At 36.8% G+C, this 8354-nt stretch overlaps 1 pseudogene; it reads left to right on the top strand.

Moving 5' to 3' along the window:
- Positions 1 to 2970: 2970 nt before the first annotated feature.
- Positions 2971 to 3118, top strand: LOC144293525 (U2 spliceosomal RNA; annotated as a pseudogene).
- The last annotated feature ends 5236 nt before the right edge of the window (positions 3119 to 8354 follow it).

Raw genomic sequence — 8354 nt, 5'->3', positions numbered from 1 at the left:
GGAAATCACTTGAAAACCACTGGGCTAGAAGAAAGTATTCATGAATTTCGGTCTGCTATTGATGCTTTGGCCCCCCCAGAAAGATTCGGGCTCTTTTCCTGGTGTCTTTGAAATGCTTCCGCCTCCTTCCTTCTATCTATCTTGTTCTTTCGCACAAGTGTGCCTACCTTAATTACTGATCTCTTTTTTTTTATTCTAAAAAAGCAAAGTCCTGACCACCTTCTTTGAGGATTCCCGATCCCCAGTTTTCTTTTGATTCCCTCCATTTGCCTGTAGCAGCTACAAAAAATGCAGTTTTTAATTGGACACTTTATTACTCATTCAATGTATGAGTTTATCATAAGCCCCGAAAAGCTCATGAGATGTTTATCTACATCTTTTGGAGTACTTACCACAAGTGCCCGGTCCTTGGAGTCCACTTTAGAAGGCTTAAAACCTGGTTTTACCAGGTACTTGTACCTGGTACCTGGTTTTACAGGTACTTGCCATTACCTGTAAGTAAGCTACTTACCATTTCCATGCTTCAATTCTTCATCTATAGAATGGTCATGATATTAGTATTTTCCCTTCATGACTGTTTTAAGTGTTAAATAAAATAATGAATGTAGGGTGTTCCCCATAGTGCCTGGGCACATAGTAAGTACTCAATAAATCGCAGCTACTACTATTATTAACAGCATTATATTATTTTCTTAGGAAAGGCTTACTAAACGGAATCCCATTGAATAAAAATTAGAATAGGTCTATGTTTCACATTCTTTCTCAAGGAGAAAAATGGAAACTTTTCAGAATGCCACCCATTCACAAGAATGCGTTGCCAAAGCCAAATGGGAAGGAACTAGGAAATCCTGAATGGAACTAGCTAAGCAGAAAGTATATTAGACTAAACAATGAGCTGGGTGATGTAGGGGAATAAGGCATTTATAAGAAAGCATTGGCTTTGAAATCCCTGGTCACCCATGGTCAAGTTGGATGAGCAGAACGTGATATGGTCCAGCTGTCTTCCTCTCCATGCTCCTTCCGTGTTGCAAGCATTTTCTTATGATAGGCTTAACACCAACAGTATTTAATGCTGCCTTTAGGTATTCTGACCCATTCTATGATTAAATCATTCTCTAAGATTGTTAGTAGATTTTGTGAAATTAATTATAGTTGCCAGAATTTAATTGGTCTAGAAGCAAGTGCAGAACTTCGATATTTTGAGAGACACACATAGCCAACTACTCGGTGTAAGGCTGGACCACTGGTTATGCCTTAGGTCTTACCTATTGATATAGAGAGTGAACCATCACATGCTGAGCAGAACTTTAGATCCTACCAAATAAAAAAAATATGACATTTACAAAGTGAAACATTTCATAAATAGTATATTACACAGTAAAACACCTTAAAAGGATTTCTTTTAACCATGTTCATGTAAAATTTTTAGTCTTGTAAATTGTTCTAATTTGGTTGACATACCCTGAGCCATCTTGTTAACTAAAATGTGTTGGCTATTTGGTCCAATACCATCTTGTGTATAAAAAAATCTGCTTTGTAAATAACTGATATTTTAACTATTTCATCCTGTATGTGACATATAAAATAAAAACAAAATGCTGAATCTCATTTTTATAAAAAATAAACTGTATAAATTGTATAATCCACTGGAGACATTCGTGATCACACAAGTAATTAAATTTTTCTAGGCTCAGTATGCAGTAGTCATTTTGAGGAGCAGAAGAGAACAGATAATATTTTTAATTTTTAATTCTTTAATTATTTTCCTTATTTTAAAGCCTTATTTTAAATCATAGGATAAAATTAAGCCATTCATTTAACATGCATTTGTTGAACTCCTTCTATAGCCCTGACAGTTATAATTATCTGGTATACAAAAAAAGTTAACACACGTTTTATTTTATATATATGTAGGTTTACACACACAACTGTAGAACTCTTTTCATGTGCCATAAATTGCTCAAAACACTTTGCCCATTTAATAATTCAAACAACCCAACGAAATATATACCATCTACCATTTCGCTGATGAATAAACTGAGACTCAGAGGTGTCAAATGAATGCCTTAAAATCACACAGCTCTTAAGCACCTGTAAACCTAGCCAGTCCAGGGCCCTGGGTGGCTCAGCCATTAAATTCCTGCCTTCGACTCAGGGCATGGTCTCAAGGGTCTCAAGGGTCTCAAGGGTCTCAGGGTCCTGAGATAGAGCCCCCCATAGATCTGCCTTGGGACTCCCTGCTCAGCAGGCAGCCTGCTTCTCCCTCTTCCTCTGCCCCTCCCCTCATTCATGCTGACATGCTCTCTCTCAAATAAATAAAATCTAAAAAACAAAAACAAAAACCTAGCCAATCCACATCCACAGAAGAACGATGAAAAGAGGAATTTTAACAATGAAAAGAACTTTTGATCATGAACAAAATAGAACATTGAATTTGTTTTTGTGAATTTTTTAGCTGTCTGATGGCAGAAAAAAATTTTTGTTCTCAGTTTTAACAATGGGAATTTATGTTCAAGAGAAACATGTTATCTATTTATTTTTAAATCTTTTATTTATTTGAAAGAGAGAGAGAGAGAGAGAAAGCATAAGCAGTGGGGAGGGGCAGAGACAGAGGGGAAAGCAGGCTCCCTGCTGAGCAGGGAGCCCGATGAGGGGCTTGAGCCCAGGACCCCGGGATCATGACCTGAGCAGAAGGCAGACGCTTAACCAAATGAGCCACCCAGGTGTCCCAAGAGAAACATTTTTTTTTTTCCCCAAGCAAAACATTTTAATCATTACTTATAAAGCTGATTTCTCTCTGGTTCTTAAATCACCCTTGCATTGATAATATATTTGGAAGAGGCCTTGATCACAGCACCTGGCATTTATATAAAGTTTATGAAAGATGGCTATCTTTTAACAATCACAACACTTCAAAAAAGAAGATTTGAGAAAGATTCTTCAGCTCGGATTTGAAATTTTTCTTGCTTTATCGCTTCTCGGCCTTTTGGCCAAGATCAAGTGTGAAATTTTTCTTGCTTTTTTTTGTTGTTGTTGTTGTTCATTACAGCAAATTACTTCCCAGGCAACAAGACAAATATTGTTTTGTCCATTTAACAGATAGAAAACTGTACTGTAGAGACTTCAAAACACTTGCCAATCCCATTACTTTGGGCTAAGATGAGACTAAAAGCCAAGTCTCTTCATTCCTCTTCCAGAGTTTTTCAGCCATTTCATGCTCCTCCTCACATCAAATAGTGCCTAATATTCTACCAACAAATCCTAAAATAAGCACTGGGATAGATGATAGTAGGGATGATGCTGCTGCCCCATCCAGTGTTTGCCCTTTTATCTGCCTCCCCACTGGATGATTTTACTTTCAGTATCCAGCTCCTGTAACTCTTTCTGAGGTGACTGCTAGGGCTTGGGAAGTTTAGTCCTCTGTAATGGCCTATGAGCAACCAAGGTTTGCTTGCTTGAGAGAACAACCATGAAGCAGGATTTAAACTTCGAAGTCCCCCTACAGGGGCGCCTGGCTGGCTCTGTCAAGAGAGTATGTGACTCCTGATCTTGGGGTCATGAGTTCAAGCCCTATGTTGGGTATAGAGATCGCTTAAAATCAATCAATCAATCAACCAATCAACCAAAGATCCCCTGCAGGAGAAAGCAACTCTTTGCAGGACTTTGTTTGTGATCACTCTGTTGTTTGGCTTATTTTCTTTCCCTGCCTTGCCTTCCCCCTCCTTTGCCATGTTCCCCTAGGGTGCCTCCTTAAGAAATCACTCATACCTGCATCCTTGTCTCAGAGTCTGCCTCTGAAGAACTGAATCTGACAGATGGCACCTGTTTATCTTTATCATGTTGTTGTTATTACAGGCATAATAACTATATTTTTGCTTTCCACACAGTCCCATTGCCTACAATGCTCTTATGACACCTCCTTAACTGCCCCTGAGATCTAGATTCAGGTTCACTGCGACTGGGCACCATCTATGTGGATATTTTGAAAGTCCTCCCAATGTCCAAAATGGAGTACAAAGTTTCTTCACACATTCTTACTGCCTTTCCTACTTCTCTCTGTTAGGGGACATTTCTACAGAAGAAACACCAGTTGTTTCAACTTTTTTTTTTTTAAATATTCTTCTATTAAATCTGTCCCTAGTACCTACCCATTCATACATTGTTCAAGTAATTTTTATTACTTTCCTTTTCATTATTACTTAGTTTACATTCTCATCAGTTGCTTCTTGTCCTACTCTAATACTCTTCTACATTTCTTCATTGTCTTCATTATGCATCCTCAAATTTATCCTACACCAGAACGATCTTGAAATGTGACCATGTTAAAAAAAAAAAAAATGTGACCATGTTATCTCTTTGTCTGAGGAACTGATGACTTTCCAGAGTCTGGGATACAAGCACCTTCCCAACCCAGCTGTAAGCAAAATCTCCAGTCTCATCTTCTGACAAATTCCTCTACTCTATGCAACAATGCCAAAGCTAGTCAGAATTAAAGGCCAGCTTTATAAATGCACTTCACACTTTGTATGTGCATGTCCATGGAGTGTCCTCTCTTCCTGGGATATACTTACTTATCCAGTTCACCCGGCTTATGATTATCCTTTATCATTCTATGTTACAGCCTAGCACCCTCCATTGAACTATCTTCTCTGTCTTCACCAGACAATAGTTTCTCCCTCCTCATGTGTACCATGCACGGATTATAATATTTGTCACATGGTTTTATCTACAGTGTATCTCTCTCTCTCTCTCTTTCTCTCTCTCTCTCTCCCATCTTAGGCTCTTCTTAAAGCCTTAAGGGCAAGGTCTGTATTAATCATCCCTGTATTTTCAGTGGGGGACACATAAATGAACAAAATGTGAATGTTAAAAAAATAAACGATAGATATTTTATGAATAAAAGACACATATTTTTAAAGTTTTCTACTAAGTCTGAGGTCTGTCCTATAGAACTCTGCTAAGTTACTTTCTTGAGTTAGAACTTGTCTAACCTACATTCCAGTTCCAAGAAGCCCATTAGCAGTGTCCTTAACATGCACGGTTCACTTACAGTGTGCTTGGACGCAGTATTCTGAGTTTCACTTCCTTGTCTGCAAATGGGGATAATTATATCCACCTCGCAGATAATATGTAGAATAAGCAAACAACAACAACAAAACTCAAGGCACTAATCAGCTTTTACAAGTGCAGACATGACTGTTGGCCCTAAGGAATAACAGCACAAAAAGCGATAACCTTTGAGAGAGTTCGTGCTGAAAGGCCTTTCCAGAAGAAAAGACTTGTATATTATATTTGAACAAACACATGTTTTCAGGAAAGCTCTAGCTCCACATTTCAGTCAACAGTGGTCATCCACTTCAAATGTTTTTGAAAGTGCCAGATAGTAAGCTTTCAAAGGACAAAAAAGAACATTTACATCTCCAAAATTTTTAGAGACCTCTCATTACATCAGATTGAATCATTCAAAATATTTCATTAGGTGACCAGCGGGTTGCTATAGAGTTGGCTCTTTCTAGATTTCTTATAAAGAACTTCTGGATTATCTCAGGATCTCATCTCATGAAAACAACATATTTCCATTAAGAACCAAGTTAAACATTATAGAGTCTATGTTTTGAAATTTGTTTATGTCTAAAGAAATACCATTCTCTTCTAAATATTCTTTGGCTCCATGTAATTCTTTGATCCCTTATAACATAGCAATCGATGTACAAATTGCTCCACTTATTGCAATATTTATATATGTGCTTTGCTTCAAAATACATGAGAATACTTAAAATTTCCAGATTTAAATGATAACGCATTTAGCCATGCTTATAAGATAATTCCTGCAACCCCTACTTCTGATTTTTAAAAAGTTTAAAATATACATATTGACAGGTAGATACTTTTATTAAAATGTCCAGACTGATCTCGATCTCCCTAAGTAATGCCTTAAAGATGTGCATTTCTTTGTTATATAAAAAATGCAAAAATTTTTCCAGTGAATTATACTATGTGTGTTGTTTAGTGAAGTTTATGAAATGGTACAAATGGTAAGGACTTTTATTTAAATTACTCTCGCTGGAAATACTAAGAGGGGTTAGGAAATAGCCAAGGTGCAATAGGAAATGCGTTTACTTTAAAACGTAGTGTATATATATTTCTTTATGGGCGGGAAAAATAAGCTGGAGTTACTGCACTGTGCTCTAGCTCTATATTGAAAAGGTTCGTAAAAGGCTTCCACTAATTAGATAGTGGCTAAAAAGAATCCTGTACGGAATTTTAAATCCATTTAACCAGTGTTGGCTAGAAAATCTCCACCAGCACCAAAACACGAAATCAAAATGTAAATAAAGATCAAAGGCTTTGCACAGCTGGCGACGGTGGCCATCAATTCACACCAGGCCTCACTGAGCAGTTAGCAAAATCATGGTTAATGGCTGTGCTGAGTGTCAGTGTCACCCTGAAGGCAGTATGGCTGGAGATCAGGGAAGGGAAATGGACAGGGGATTATAAAGGAGAAGCTGGAAAAATCAGCAAAATCCCCAGGAAAACCTTGCCCCACAGAGAACAAAAATGATTTGGGCTTTAAAGCTTGTTTCACCCTTAATTAAGCAGATTCATTTTGCAGACAATCTTTCTAAACTGTTTCTTGAATCAGTAAACATTTTATTTTCGAACAAAACCACAGGGCATTATCAAGTAAATTTAAATAAGATTTGCCACACTGTGCATCATCAATCTCTCTCTTTAGATCAGGCATGCAAATTCCAAGTCTCTTGCTAGGGATAGATACTGAATTATGTCTTGCTTATTTATATGAGGTTGCTTTGTGCATAGACTCTTCATTCATGGAATAATTTCAAAGAGTATGATGATAAAAATGAATTGAATTCTTCCAGACTGAGATTATTATACAAAACAACAATGGGTGGATCCCACAACTTGAGAAATAGAACATTCTCCCCTTGCCTTTATAATGCCCTTTAAAGTCTGTCTATAATACATCTGGTGTTTGTTCTCCTAGACTGAAAATAACTAGTAGACCACCAGTAATTTAAATTGTACCCTGTTCCAAGGATATTTGACATGTGGTCCCTTTGGAAGAACTAATGCAAAAAACTGGCTCTAACCCTGGAAATAAGGTTACTATAGGCTCACAGAAGGTTGTAATTAACTAATATCTAGAAGGTTAACCTGCAAATTTCTCTCTCAAATACATACTAATCTCATTTTAAACCATTTTATGCAGTTACAGAGAATGAAATAATAAGGGTTATAATGTTTAATTTTAAATTTGATTTCTTTTCTCTAGGAAGAAAACTAAGAAGGAAATGTCACATTAAATTAATAGTTACCAGTTCGCCAAAGAACACACACATGGTGAATTTATTTAATGTCTAAAGTTTATAGAGAGACTGAGAGAGAGAGAGAGAGAGAGAGAGAGAGAAATTCCTTCTGAAGACCACCATACCAGTTTTTACTTAAGCAATGAAAGAAAGAAAGAAAGAAAGAAAGAAAGAAAGAAAGAAAGAAAGAAAGAAAGAAGAAAGTGTTTTATACTTGAAGGGCTTCTTCCATCATTCTCCAACATTTCCATTTCCCAGCCGGGAGGGGAAAGGATAGACTCCAGAGTCTACTGGAGCTCCAAGGGTTGGATGTTGTGTCATTTACCCAGTGCACTGCGCTTCACAGATCAGAAAGCAGACTGTCGTCACCGCAGTGACTTGCCGCAGCCAGCACAGCCACTCACTGGCAAATACGACCTAGAAATCTGTTTTCCTGATTCAAAGTCCAGAACACTTTTTACAATACCATAGTGTCTCTCATAAACTATTCTGCGTGTATCTCTGTAATTGATAAAATGTGGCTGTACTTAACCAGAAGGTTAAAATGGAAGCATATAAAACTTGGTGACAAATTTAAATAAGTTCTTATATAGAAAAGCTTCTCCTTTAGAATTAAAAAAAAAAAAAAGAATTTTTTTTTTAATGGAGGGGGGCAAAGAAAGTGACTTTTCCAATGAAAGGAATTCATCCATTTACTTGAGTTTTAAAAAGAAAATAAAAAAATCTAACTATGAAACATTTAAGACTTACCAATAGTTTAAAGAATTACCTTAGTTTCATGGGGACAGTTTGGAACAAAGTGCTTAAACTAGAATAGGGAAGCACATGTTACTCCAGTAGCCTATGAATTATGGTGTGGTCCATCCTTACATACTGTGACCAGGAGAAATCCTTGGGATATTTTATTTTTTATTTTTTTTTTATTTTTATTTTTTTGATATTTTCTTTTTTAACCTCTGCTACTTAAGACGCACGTTATAGAACCACACCCCAAGCTTATAAAAAGCAAAATAAAATAAAAAA

This window comes from Canis aureus, chromosome 21, assembly GCF_053574225.1.
Source record: "Canis aureus isolate CA01 chromosome 21, VMU_Caureus_v.1.0, whole genome shotgun sequence".
In the NCBI taxonomy this organism is placed as follows: Eukaryota; Metazoa; Chordata; class Mammalia; order Carnivora; family Canidae; genus Canis; species Canis aureus.
The sequence above is the reverse complement of the archived record's forward strand: the minus strand, read 5'-3'. Positions and strand labels throughout refer to the sequence as shown.